Source organism: Dermacentor albipictus, chromosome 4 (genome assembly GCF_038994185.2).
Source record: "Dermacentor albipictus isolate Rhodes 1998 colony chromosome 4, USDA_Dalb.pri_finalv2, whole genome shotgun sequence".
NCBI classification, from domain to species: Eukaryota; Metazoa; Arthropoda; class Arachnida; order Ixodida; family Ixodidae; genus Dermacentor; species Dermacentor albipictus.
The window spans coordinates 112,160,726-112,175,021 of record NC_091824.1 but is presented as its reverse complement, the minus strand read 5'-3'; the positions used below and the strand labels follow the sequence as shown (position 1 = coordinate 112,175,021).

The 14,296-nt window shown below is 46.6% G+C and overlaps 2 long non-coding RNA genes across 2 annotated transcripts; one reads left to right on the top strand and one right to left on the bottom strand.

Moving 5' to 3' along the window:
- Window positions 1-2,147: 2,147 nt before the first annotated feature.
- Window positions 2,148-3,989, bottom strand: LOC139059694 (uncharacterized). Its single transcript, XR_011514310.1, has 2 exons — window positions 3,728-3,989; window positions 2,148-2,650 (listed from the first exon to the last, which is right to left on the bottom strand). It is a non-coding gene; the product is annotated as an uncharacterized lncRNA (long non-coding RNA).
- Window positions 3,990-7,667: 3,678 nt separating this feature from the next.
- On the top strand, window positions 7,668-9,587 carry LOC139059692 (uncharacterized). The gene is made up of 2 exons (XR_011514309.1): window positions 7,668-8,034; window positions 9,020-9,587. It is a non-coding gene; the product is annotated as an uncharacterized lncRNA (long non-coding RNA).
- The last annotated feature ends 4,709 nt before the right edge of the window (window positions 9,588-14,296 follow it).

The following is a 14,296-nucleotide window of genomic DNA, read 5'->3' as shown; positions in this document are numbered from 1 at the left end:
CCCGCTGATAAGGCCAAGAAAGTTGGTAATCTTGTTCGGAAATAGCACCATCTAGGCCAAAGCACAGACTATTACAGCGTGGTCTTTCATGGCTTCTCCAGCTCTTGGGCGTTTTACAGACAAGGCGAAGCGTCGGGCCAAGCTTAAGTAAGCTGGACGGTATTCTCGAGGTCTTGGTTCACGCAGCCGTAATTTTCCTGCCACTGTCACCGTCGCGGCACTGGGGTATACTATAAACACTGTCAAATTCTACCATATTGCCGAATTCTGTAATGGCGGCATTTCGAACCAATCAGAGAGACCGCAGCCTCCGACCCTGCCGGCCAATTGGAGCTGACTAGATGGCGAATTCGCCATTATGGCGGAAGTTGACAGTGTGCAGGGTATATAGCAGGCCCGGCCTCTATCAGAAGGAAGCTTTTACTCGCCCTTGTCTATTCAAACATGGAGCACCGGCAACGTTAAAGAGCATCGGCCGAGTTGTTGGTGTCCAGGCTCATAGCGATAAATTGCAGGAATGGTCGAAGCTCAAGCTGCCGTCGTGGCGCACGCATGGCCTGCGCGTCGACACAATTGGTTGAGGGTCAGGGCTTCAGACAAGCGTGATGTAGTAGTAGGATTAGTAGTAGTAGTAGTAGTGATAATAATAATAATAATAATAATAATAATAATAATAATAATAATAATAATAATAATAATAATAATAATAATAATAATAATAATAATAATAATAATAATAATAATAATAATAATAATAATAATAATAATCGCAGTCATTATCCATCCCAGCGGCTCCAGTTGCACATACTCAGTTCCACATACCCAGTGGCCCCAGTAGCACTCATATTTAGATTGCGCTATATTCGGGATAGGCCCAAGAAAGAGGCTAGAAACAGGTTAGAAAAACACCTACTTGATACGGAAAAGTGGGAGTTACTCGCCAAGGAAGACGTTGTCTTGAAACGGCCACAAGATTTTTGTCAATTGGGTCTGTTCGTAGCCGACTTCAAAAGCAGAGCCCGTTGAGCACGAAGACAAACGAAAATTGCAAATTACTGTTTGAGAGAAGTTGTTGATTAGAGCGAGGTATACGAAAGGCAACTGTACAACTTTCTTTCAAGTTACGTTTCAAAGCAATTTGGGGGCTCCGATGCAGGCTGCGTTGCTGGCTCTTTGATTGGCATTCGATGCCGAGCACGCCGCCAGCCTTCACTATCGCCGCCGACAACAGTCTTGCAAGTTCACTGAAGGGTTTTGTTGTAAAAGAAGTGCAGCATGTGCTCATCATGCACCGCTAATCCACCAGAAAGGATTGCGATCAGGAGCTCCTGCGCAGGAGAGGCAGGCAAGAAAGTTAAAGCGAGTATTTAGCTGCCTATCCCACCGGTTTCGTGATAACTGCAGCGTGTTGCTTGATCTGTCGGTACACATCTGGTCGGCCAGCAACTTACTGAACCCTCCTCCCCTCCCACTTCCTCTCGCTCTATTGCCGCTGTGGGAAAGGAAGCAGACATCCGCAACTCACACTGCTGTATGTGGCCACCGGCCTACAGATGTGCGGGTAGCAGGCTTCGTGGAATTGCGCGTTCAAATAACAAAGAATACCTAAATATTCTTCCTGCAACAAGCATCATAGACTTGGAATAGCGAATAAAGGCGCCGTGCCGAGCAAAAAATGCCTCCGGGTATTCTGCGAAGCGTGGCCCCGAACGTGAACGTCCACGTTCGGCTACACCTTTACTTACAGCAACCATATGTGATTATCCGTGTGCAAGTTTGGTTTACAAATGCTGTTACTTTGTAGCTAGTAACTTATTTCAACGATGTGTGGCCAATCGGGCCCTGTTTGAATGAAAAGCATTATAAAAAAAAATTGCCGCTCCTCCTAACGCTGCATGTTCCGCAACTTTTGTGAACGATTCTTCGCTGCCCTCTCGCGTAACGATAACACTATGAACATTGCCTTGGTCGCCTGATCCAGGCAATGAAGGCAGCCCCTGTGTTCTAACTCAGGAGTGGAGAACAACGGAAACAGTGATGACCGCTCGCAGATACAAGAGCAGCGCTGTTAGTTCAGCGATTCCTTAGAATGTGTACTGCGCTCTATGCAAACTAAAGAAAGAAAAAGAAAGAAACGATCATGCAGCCTGGTTGCAATTATAAAGAGTTTTCGTTGCAATGAAATATGTACATTACATCGTATCTTGCAAAATAGGAACCGCGTATTGTGTAGCAGACTTGAAAGAAAAAAACAGCCTTCAATGTTACTTGTCCTCGCAGGAATTGGTAAGCGGCGATCGTTGGAAGTCGATAGTCATGAAAAAAGGAAAGCGAAGAATCACAGAGCAAATGGCACGGGATGAACATGCTCGAGTGCCACGAGCATCGCAGCCGTCAACAGGAGGTCTGATTCGAGTGCCAGGCCCGAGCACTGGCGGCCAGAGGCATTCGTGCACTGAGAGGGCATGGCGTCACAGTGGGTGGAGAGTGGAGAGAGGCGTTGTGACGTTGCGCTCTTCTGGGCGCTCGACTCGAGTCCACAGGTAGCAGGGCTTTGTGCCGGTGCAGGAGCGCGTGCCGGCCGTGCGCAGCAGGTAGTCGACGAGGAGAAGCAGCGAGCCCGCGATGGACGCCACCACCACTCCCATGACTGCGGCGGCGGCACCAACCGGAAATGGGAAAAAAAAGAGAGCAGACAGACGGGTAAGCTGTTACCCGGTTCCATCTTTCGGGTCTAACAACCGTAAACGGAGTGTTAGGATTGAACGCATGTAAAAGAATAAATGACAATTCTGGGGTTCTTACGCGCCAAAACCACGATCTGATTATGAGGCACGCCGTAGTGGGAGACTCCGGATTTAATTTTGATTGCCTGAAGTTCTTTAACGTGCGCCTACTGCACGGGACACGGGCCTGTTTGTGTAAGGCGAGCTACTGCCCGACTCGATGTTGTGTATGACGACAGCAGCAAAGCGACAAGAGGCACGCTGACTCGTATTGCACTCTGCCAAAGAAATGTAAAGATGCAACAACAACAATTCCGTTACGACTTGGGGCGATGCCACAGGAGTTACAGTACGAAGAAAATTGGCACGATTTCGTTTTAATATAGGCAACTTGTTGCATTGCGGCGCGACGCACGCCTAGGTCAGTCGTGTAGGGTTGAAGATTATTTGCACGATCCATTCCTGCGTCCTAGACGCGCATGTCCGCGCGTACCCTCGCTTTTATTGAAGCAAACTGCTGCTATTCGGTGCGAGGTGCGCTCCGATCGTCCGAAAGCGCTAGTTAGCGTTCCAAATGTTCCAGCTCCCGTGGATGGCTGGCAGCCTATGCAGAAACGAAGCTACGAGGAAAACACCTTGAGGTATCTGAGTCAAGCGCGGAACAACTCGAGCAGTTTTACCATTCCACACTACACATGTGTGTGCATGTTGGAAGAACAAAGAATTCCCCCGGAAATGGAAGCGAGTAGAACGTCGGGTTCATTGTGCCTAAGAGCCCTGGTTTGATTCCGCCATTGCACACTTATTTATATATATATATATTTTGAAGACAGGAGCGTATACCTATAAGCGACCTATCGAGAAGAGCCTGGGGTGAAGCAAAGAATGGCTCGCACCATTTTTTTTATTCAGCGAATAATTTGACTCACGAGAGGCTAGTAAAGCGCCCGCTTTTTGCACTCACAAGCATGCAGACCAGATGTGGTAGATTTCGTACGTACAGGCTATTTGCGACGCTGTGAGGTTCTGATCGTCGCCGGCTTCAGGATGCATCATCTCCTTCTTGGTTTTCTTCTTCCTCTTCGATACCTACAGGACGCACAAGCACGAACCCGCGCGACGTGCTTGAACGAAGTGAAAAAAAAAAAAAAACGCGTGCTGGCGCAACACTGTTCATTGTGGCAGGCACGTTCGGCCACTCTGTCCCTTTTCTATAAAGTGTTCCGGTTGGATTAGAAGAAACTGTGGGCACTAATGTTATGCGTTGCTGCAGATTCAAGGCTATAGGGATAGAGGGAAGCCGTGGACACCACCATGATTTCCAAAACGACGCTGACTTAATTGTCACGTTTTTAGTCTTGCCTTGGATGGCTGATGGCTTCTGGATCTCCGTGACGTGGCCCACTGCGCTATACTTTCCTTAGCGATAATGAGCTGTAATTTACACTTTCTTCCACGACCCCTCTGACAAAGCCGCAGCCGAGACATTAGGGTTAAGAGATCACTAGTAATCGTGCTCTTTTTTTCGCCATGGTTAACTAATGCGTATGAACCTCCTCAATTCGTTGTCGACCAAGTAAGTACCAAAATATAAGACTAAATGAAACATGTTTTCACCTTAATTTTAATCATAAAAATGCTCGTTACGTTGAGGTAACCGATTTGACTCTTTCTTCCAAACGTTGCCAAGGGACAAAGATTCTCGCAATGACTCCGTTGCAAAAACAAACGCGTGATGCGTGTTATGTGGCTCAAGACTTCATTAAATTTCGCAGGTCGGAATCCTTGGTAGGCTCTTCGTGACACATCGTCAGTCACTGTCGCTTTCCTGCCGTGCCTCCCGTTGCCTCAGACAAGCGCTTCCTATAGCAAACACACAATTCTTGTCTGTCCGCGTACATCGTCAAACGTGAGCTAACGGGGCGCGATTAGTCATTGCGTACTATGGCTTCTACACGTGCGTGATTACTTCTTAATCACCATTTCCTAGTAAGTTCATGGCTTGCTTGTAATAAAATGTCAGGATTTGTCTCTATATTGGTATAAGTAGAAGTGCGCAAAAGAAAACGGAGACACGCGCCTCTACGCGTAAATGTGTGACGCAAACCTATGTGGTGGGACTTCTGAAAGTTCACTGATTGCATATACATGTTACATATATCACACGCTTTTGTCTGCGTTCCTGATGACAACGAAACACAGGCGGACGGCAGCTCCTTCCTTTGCTCGTGCGCACTTTCTCTGGGTATTTTTTTCCGCCTATCTTTTTCGCCGCAGATATGTGAGCCAAATTATTGGCTCGCACATCTGTAAAACAAAGGAAAAGTGAATGACCAGAGGATATATGGCCGACACGATTGAAGAAATGCCTTTCCACACATGCACGCCTAGCACGCTCGAGCAAGTGCGTGAGTGATAAGCCGTATACAAAGCCTGTTTGCTTATAATGCTGGTACGACGTACAGGTATAGCGGATTTCATCCAAGGCGAATTTCGACACACTGCGGAGCTAAATCCAGCCTTATTGATTCGGTTACTTTTGCTACGCACAAGACGGCGGATTGTCACCGGGTTGTCGCCTTGCTTGATCGATGAACCCATCGAAGGACGCAGTTGGTGAGAGAGCCGTCGAACAGGTGGAGCATCGGGATGGCACACGGCGCGCGTGCAATAGCTGCAACGGCTACAAGAGAATCGTGTAGCTGGCGGAAGGTTTGATCACGTGGCACTACGCGGGGAGTGGGGAGGGGTGCGGGGTGATATAAGAGCTGCGCTCGTTGATGACGACGAGTAGATAGCCTCTCATGAATATGCGGTACAGCGCGACGACAAGTCGTTTGATGTAGACTCGCCGTTGCATACAGAACGCACCATGCTTGAAGACAATAAGCGCAGATGTGCCGTCGTGACCGCGAGAAGGGGTGGTGCCCAAGAATGCTATACACACCAATGTAGAACTAGCTGGAGAAAATGGAATGGTAGTGGGGCAGGTGGATGCGCAGGTGGATGTGCAGGTGGGCAATTTAAGGAAAAAATGTGATACCGAGGCATCCTGTTAATTAATTTACTCTTGGCGGTGGCTTAGCGGCTATGGCGTGGCGCTGCTAAGCGCAAGGTCGCGGGATCAAATCCCGGCCGCGGCGGCCGCATTTCGATGGGGGTGAAATGCGAAAACGCCCGTGTGCCGTGCTCTGGGGGCAGGTTAAAGATCCCCTGGTGGTCAAAATCAATCCGGGGTCCCCAGCTACGGCGTGCCTCGTAATCAAATCGTCGTTTTGGCACGACGCCAGAATTCAATGCAGGCTGGCAATTAAAACAAAAGAACGGCTGCGCGCAGTTGGTGCTATTCGCGGTGGAAGCGAGTCAGAACAGTGTGGATTCCTTTTTTTCAACGAAACCTCAACTCGACACAAGCCTAAGCCAATTGATCGTGTTTTTACATTCAAGTGGGCCGAACCCAATAGCGACAGTTCCTTTAGTTCATGCCGTTTATACTGAAAAACCACACTTGTGGCAGATGATCCTACGGAGGTGCTCTGTTACTTGCGGCTGCGTAGTTGTGTTCGTGAGAACTGATGTAGGGCAAGGCGTAACCCGTAAGTACGAAGCTGAAGGGAACAAACGAACGTGGTTCACTATTTCACTTGGCAGTTACTAGCTTCTCTTGCCTGTAAGGCAGTTAACAGGCTTCAGTCGGTTTGGCCGTTTGAAAGCGCCGAATGGGCCCCCTGCTTTCACTTCCCCCTCCACATTTCATGTTTTCCCCGCAGAATTCAAGGAAAAAAGAATGATGTTAATCAACATTCTGGTACAGCTTTGAAAGGAGCGTAGCCGTACGAGAAAAGAAGAAAGACGACATCGGTAACCACGCAATTCCGCGCTATCAATTACGTCAGCCGTGATAGTCACTGATTCGTTATCATTGTGCTCATCCCTTACTGCTTCTAGTGATTTTTGCGCGATGAGGACATTTCATTCATTGGTACCTGGTACTTGAGAAGCGTGCGTTTCATTTGGGTGCCTAGCCATAAAGGACTAATCATTAATGAAATTGCAGACTCTCTAGCCAAGGCATCGATAAGTGGCCCGAATCTCACTTGATTCCCTTTGACTGCTCATGTTACTGCTGCTTGATTTCGCGGGAGTGTCATACAGACAGTATCAGGCGCCGCAATAACTAACTCTGGGGATTACGGACATCTCCTACACCCTTGGAACAGATATTTTCGCCGAACACGGAAAATTGAAGTGTGCATCACGAGGCTGTGCTGCCGTATACCTGCACTGAACTTCTACATCCACAGGTCTGGTCTGGTCCCCTCCCCATTATGCTCATTCTGTGGCGAAGTGGAGACAATAGACCATTTCTTGTTGTCTTGCAGACGTTTTTCTATTATAAGAAAACGACTACTCGAAATCCCGCTTCGCTCTATTGGTCTAACTTTATCAGTGCCTGTGATCCCATCTATTGGAGCCTCCATTATTGGGTTCAGCCATAGAAATGTTTGCTTCGCGATCCAAAATTACCTCATTGAAACCAATCGATTTCCATGTTAGAGTGATCGTTCTCCCTCCCAACCATAGCTGTCATTTATTTGTCATCTAATAATAATAATAATAATAATAATAATAATAATAATAATAATAATAATAATAATAATAATAATAATAATAATAATAATAATAATAATAATAATAATAATAATAATAATAATAATGTTATACCCAGTTTTCATTTGATCATTTCCTTTTTTCTCCAAACACCAAGCGTTTAGTTTTAAACTCCAACGCTCAAATTGCTAACTCCCTTGTTATTATTATTATGTTTATGCACCTAATTGAACCGCCCGATTCTTGGCGAATCCCCAACTGTGGGTATGTGCCACGGCCACTCAGGACAACAACAGCAACAACAACAACAATTCCGCGCTTGGCATTCGAGCAGCTATATTACGACGTCTGTTTCGGCGTGCGATCGCGTTTATTATTCGCAAAGTGTCGGTAACGGTAAGAAGCCATCGCTTCCTCTATCGTCTCATCCGTCGATGCTTGTTCATTGCGGCCTCTTCTGTGTGTCTGCAAAGTATGATTTTCATTCGTTTTATCAGCCCACGCAATGGAATGCATTCGTCTCGCCTTGCCTCTGCACGCGCGAGGCCATTTGAGTCATGTTGACGATAAAGATGAGGACTATGGCGCGAGTTCTGCGTCACGTGTTCTTCATGCGCCAAGAAAACGCAGAAGAAGAAAATGCACGAAGCAACGAGAAGTGCGTACGAGAGTCCGATGACAAATCGGGAGCGATTTTGTAAGTACAGCTCTTTTGTGTTACGCTCGCCACTCGCGTATATAAGGCGAAGAGATGCCGTTCGTTAGGCTGCTGAGCACGAGGTCGCGGGATCGAATCCCTGCCACGGCGGCCGCATTTCGATGGGGGCGAAATGCGGAAACACCCGTGTACTTAGCTTTAGGTGCACGTTAAAGAACCCGAGGTGGTCGAAATTTCCGGAGTCCTCCACTACGGCGTGCCTCATAATCAGAAAGTGGTTTTGGCACGTAAAACCCCATAATCTAATCTAATCATGCCCTTCGTTTTCTAGCAGGTTTGGGTCACTAAATTTTTACTTATCCGCATGTTGTTCAAGAGCCCTCCAGACTGTGCTCGATTTTGCAATGAAAACGATGCCGTGCATCATTTTTTTTCGTTTCCTCTCAAAGGATGATCTCCGCTTTAAGCAAAGTGACATTGGAAACGCCGTTTCGGTGATTTGCCCATCATTTGAAAAGGTGAATAAATAAAATTTGGGGTTTTACCAGCCAGAATCGCAGTCTGATTATGAGGCACGCCGGCCTAAGGGGCTCTTGATTAATTTTGACCACTTTGAGTTCTTGAACGTCCGCTCAGTGTACGGCACACGGGCGTTTTCGCCTTCTCTCGTCGTGATGCGGCGGCAGCGGCGGGGAGCGAACCCACGACCTGCGACCTTCATTTAACTATTTCTGTACTCAGCGGTTGCATGTAACTCTCAGTGGGTGTCTGCATGCTATAAGGCGCGACGATGGGAAGATTCGCTCAGCTGTTTATGATTTGGCTTCTGCTTCCAGTCGATCAAGTGCCTAAATTCGCCATTTGTTCTAATTTGAAATTGTACTCGATCAATCCGTATTAGGTTATTTCATTTTTTAATACCACGCAGGAAATGCTGAAACTGTCGCGTGGTATTTTTTTTTTATGTTCGTTTTGCTTTCCTCCGTCGACGCACTCGTCTCGTAGCACTTCGTCTGCTTCACAGGTATCGCCATCACACTGACGGCCATCTTGGGCACGCTGCTACTGCTCATCGACTACCTGGTGCGCCACAGTGGCTCGCGAGCCCGAGGGGCCCCCCAGGCTTTGCACGATTGGGGCGCCCACCCCGGGATGAGCTCGCTGGCGAACGCCACTCCAACTGCTCTGTGACACCGTGCCGCAACCCGACCCCGGTGCAGTGCGTGGGACGACGCATTTCGTCGACGTGATGAAACCGGCTCGGCTTCGCCGATCAAATAATAACGCGCGTCTTAATTCCCGACGGACTTCCTAGCGGTCTCGCTCTTTTGCGTATATGCGCAACGAATGAAACGTTCTAGCGATTACCCGGAAAACGTAGCGAATCGTGTGTTCATCTCGAAGGTACACCCGCGCGTAAGAGTTAAATACTAAACCCGGTATTCTTTTTTAAACTCAAGGTTTGGACTCACTGGCTATTACTCAAGTATCGCTCTCTTTTTACGTACCGACGGAAGTTCGGTTGTGGACTCATTTTTCACAGACGCATCGTGCGCCATCTGTCAAGAATGATCTTTCGTTCACTTGTTGAAGGAGAACTTTATGAAGAGTAGCCTCCTGTATTGTTTCTAGACAATCGGTGACGACATTTAGGAAATTGCGAATCCACGTAGGCGCGCCTTTGCACCGAGCGATAACTTTGTAACAGCGGTTAGCCGGCGGAAAACGGCCACCGGGGAGAGCTAGGCCAGTGTAATATAGCGATTCCTCCCACTCGGTTCTATGCCACTTATCACCCGCGATTCACGGCCGGCTGATCCCACTGATAACGCTGGCGGATCTCCACACTGCCCACTAAATACGACAAGAAATGGCATTGAAATAGAACTGAAGTAGAATCGAATTCGGATTAACGTAGAATCAGCGATGAATAATGTATAAGCGTGTCAACATGTCTGCATCCAAAGCTAATACAAATATTTTTTTGCTTAGTTCGGAACAGTGCCACGGTGGGTGTGGCTACGTTGGCCTTAGCCTGGTACAGGTTTGGCAGAGCACTTCACGAGCAGAGGGAGTGCAAATACCTTGAAAGCACCGTGTCACTGCTGTTAGCTTTGCAGATACCTTCTCACTGAGTTGAACTGGTGTCTTCGTCTTAACTAATCATCATCATCTATATCATCATTAATGCAGGACGAAGGTCTGTTCCCGCGATCAGCAACTACCTCTGTCTTGTGCCAGCTGGCCCAACCTTATGCATGTAGATTTTCTAATTGCACCCCACCACCTAGTTCACTATCGTTTTCGTCTGCACTTCCATTCTCTCGGCACCCACTATTTAACTCGAATAAATCCCAGATTATCCTCACTGCGCATAACATGGCCTGCCTATATCCATTTTGTCCTCTTAATGTAAAGAATATCTTAACACTGAATAAATATTAAGTAACACAGCACCAAGAGAGATACGAACTGGAATGAAAGAAGCAACAGGACAGACGGACTCTCAACTCGGAGGTTTATCAGAAGCAAAACAACTTTTATATACACAGTGAAGTGGCATGAGCACTGGAAATACGGATTTCCCCAAAAGAATGAACATAGAAAACGAGAAAGTTGTACCGCACGCACGCACTCACGCATGCAAGCCGGCGCGCAAGCACATTAATCTCCCACTGTGGGTATGTGCCACGGCCACTCAGGACAACAACAACATTTTTAGCTTTATGCGTGTAGATATTAATAACTGCAGCTAACCAGCTTACTTATTTCGCACCGACATGCGTGTCTGAAGCTGGATGTCGCGTAGGACGTGATTTCGCAAATAAATTGTGTGTGGCTTACGCTGCACTATGACGTAGTATGTCAGCGGTTGCATACACGCCGGTAAAGAAACCCGTTTTCTAATAAATAGCTTTTTTTTTCTCTCTCTCTCGGCACTATGATAAAGTGAGGAACAAGAAGACAGCAGAAGAGAGAACCGACACCTTGACGCCGAAATTTCCTTCATTCAAAAAAAAAAAAAAATCAGGTAGATTTTCTTGATTGCACATGTTGTCGAATACTTTCCTTAAACTCTTATAAGCTCGGAGCTAGTCTGGCTCCTCACTGTTCCCGTTCTAGGGAAACGAGGTGATAGATATTGTTTTTTCTTACTCTGTCACCGTTTCGATATGAAGGAAGAGCATTTTAGAAACAGTATTTAGACAAATTGTAGCTAATTTTTCAATTCCAGAGATTCTTTCTCCAAGAGCCTCCTCCCTTGGACACAGCCACATAGCGTTGTCACTCAGCCTTTGAAGAACTTCTGATTGATTCAAGGAGATTTTGTTATAACATTTCTAGTACGTTAAGTTATGTTTGATTGTTTGAAATTCTCTGCGAGTATCTCAGTTGTTTTCCAGCCAATAACAAATGGTTTCCTATAATTCCAGCCGAATCTCGGCCGGTCTGCCATAGTGGGTATGAGCCATCAGCAGAGCGAAAACAAAACAATGCGTCGCCGAGGCAAAGTACCGAGAGGCGGTTCCTTCACACTCCTGCAGAAGGCATGTACGTAATTGCATCCTAGAACGACTGAAGGTCGAGCAAGTTGGTCGGTGTTCATTGTGCGCAAAGGCAGGCGTGCAAACACGGACACAAGGAACGAAAAGGACAATGGAAATGGCCGGCGTTGGTGTTGACCTTTTCTTCCGACCTGTGTTCGGTTTTCCAGACCTGCGCTTCCGCACCATAAATCATAGTTTTTTTAAAAATTACGCGCCAACCATCGTGTTCATTTCGGTAGAGCGCTGTCATCCAGCAGCACAAGTTGACAGAAACGTACGCGCACAAGCAATAGTTTGAGACCGCGCCACCAACAATAAAATTATTTCTTTAAGCACAGCCGTGCAACGGGGAATCGTCTCAATGCATCACATTGGATGAAAAGGTGCACGTGGGCTGCAACACTTGATTTCAGCCAGCGCCGGTAGGCTGCAACAAAAAACAAACAAAAACAATATGCGGCATATATGCTAACCAAACTTTTGCTCGCGTGTGTGCACTCTTTGTCACAAGGTAGATGGGCCACGTTGCCTGCTACCGCTATGCTTTCTTCAGGCTGAAAGTGGGAGAGCGGGTGACTTTCCCTTCCTGAAAGCGGCAAAGTCACCAGATACTCCCAGCAGCTATAGACCTATAGCACTAACAAGTTGCCTGGGAAAATCATATGAAAGCATAATAAATGTAAGATTACTATGCGTTTCCGAGACAGATAACTTACTAGATACTCACCAGTGTGGTTACAAGAAAGGCTACTCAACAATTGACCATCTTGTTCGTCTTGAACATGCCATACGTGGGGCATTCCTTTACAAACAACACTGCCTTGCAGTCTTTTTAGACTTGGAGAAAGCATGCGACACCACATGGAGGTATGGTACTTTAAAAGATTTAGCAACACTAGAAATACGCGGCAGAATGCTCAACTGCTTGGCGGATTTTCTATCAAACCGGACATTTCAAGTCCGTCTGGATGCAACATTGTCCCAAGTTTTTGTCCAAGAATATGGCATCCCACAGGGTTGCGTATTAAGCCTAGCGCTGTTCATGGGTGAAGATCAACTGCATAAATTCAGTTATACCGTCCAAGATTATCAACTCTTTATACGTCGACGACCTTCAAATTGCATGCCGGGCCTCGAGTACGTCTGCATGCGAAAGGCAAATCCAGATAACAATAAGTTGACACAATGGCCGATAAAAATGGATACATCTTTCTACACACACACACAAAAAAAATAACGGTGGCAGTCGTGTTTTCATAAAAGAGGGGGTTAGCTCAGACCTCGGAATCCAGACATGGGCAGTCCAGCAAGCCCATGAGGCGGCTTTGAGGCGGGGCCTTGACGTTACCCCGTGGGAGACCTGAGCCCGGGTCGTGTTAAACCTTGCCGCACGTACAATAAAGTTATATCCATCCTTCCATACACGTGAACCCAGCTCTCAATTAAAATCAGAGTTCACTACCAGTTAAGCGCGAACAAAAGTATTTTTAGGAGTAATTTTTTTATTATAAACTAAATTTCGTCGCCCACATTAACAGCGTAAAAACTAAGGCAAACAAAACACTTAACATCCTGAAGGTCCTATCACGTAAGCATTGGGTTGCCGACCGAACATGACTGTTGCGTATTAACCGCTCTGTCATGCTCAGCATTCTTAGCTACTACTGCATAGTTTACGGGTCAGCAAGCCGGTCGTACATCAAACGTCTTGATCGCACACACAATCATGGTCTACGCTTAGCAACTGGTGCGTATCGGACCTCACCAGCAGAAAGCCTATATGGCGGCAGTAGCGAATCCCGTTTTGAGCACCGAAGAGCCTTGCTCACAATTTCATACGTACTCAGAATCACTGCTCTACCTAATCACTTATACCACACTCTTGTCGCTTACACTACGAACAGAATAGACTATATCATCAAGTCACATAGCGTGAAGCCACTTATCCTTCGTTTCGAAGGAATGTGCCGAAACTACAATGTTCCGAATTGAGGCTCTCAGGGCCGCTGAAAAACCGAACGGACTGCCCCCGTGGTATGGTATTGCACGTTTTTGGGATTTCGCTCTTACACATCACACACACAAAAAAAACCGCGTGACCACATACGACAAGATTTTTCAGAATTACAGGAAAAATACATTGACTACACCGAGTTTTACACTGATGGGTTCAAGAGAAATGAACATGTCGGAAGTGCAGTCGTATAGGAACACTGGGACAATTGCCTTAGGTTGCCACAGTTTGCTTCAGTTTTCACAGTCGCAGTAGGCGCCCTGCTTGTGGCCTTGGAAAAAAATAGTAGCAGGTGATTAGAAAAAAAAAACAGTGGTCTACACAGATTCTCCCAGTTCACTTAATTCCCTCCATAGAAATCAGAGTGCGAATCTCTTTTCGCTTATATATGCTGAGAATGCTTGGTGAAAGAGAAAATCATGGTAAATTAATTCGTCTCTTTTGGTTTCCAAGCCACGTCTGAATCCAGGGAAATGAATAGGTGGACCAATATGCAGCAATGACAGCCCATGAAAGACTAACAGAAATAAATCTTCCATTCGAGGACTGTGTCCGAGTAGTCCGCGCTGCGATCACCTCAAAGTGGCAAAAGGATCGGGGCTGTCAAGTTGAGAACAGTCTACAAATAGTAAAGCCCATACTGCAAGGGTGAAAGACATCACACCACCAAAAACGTTTCACTGACGTTATCCTATGTTGCGTTCGTAATGGACACACACATCTCACATATACGTTTTTA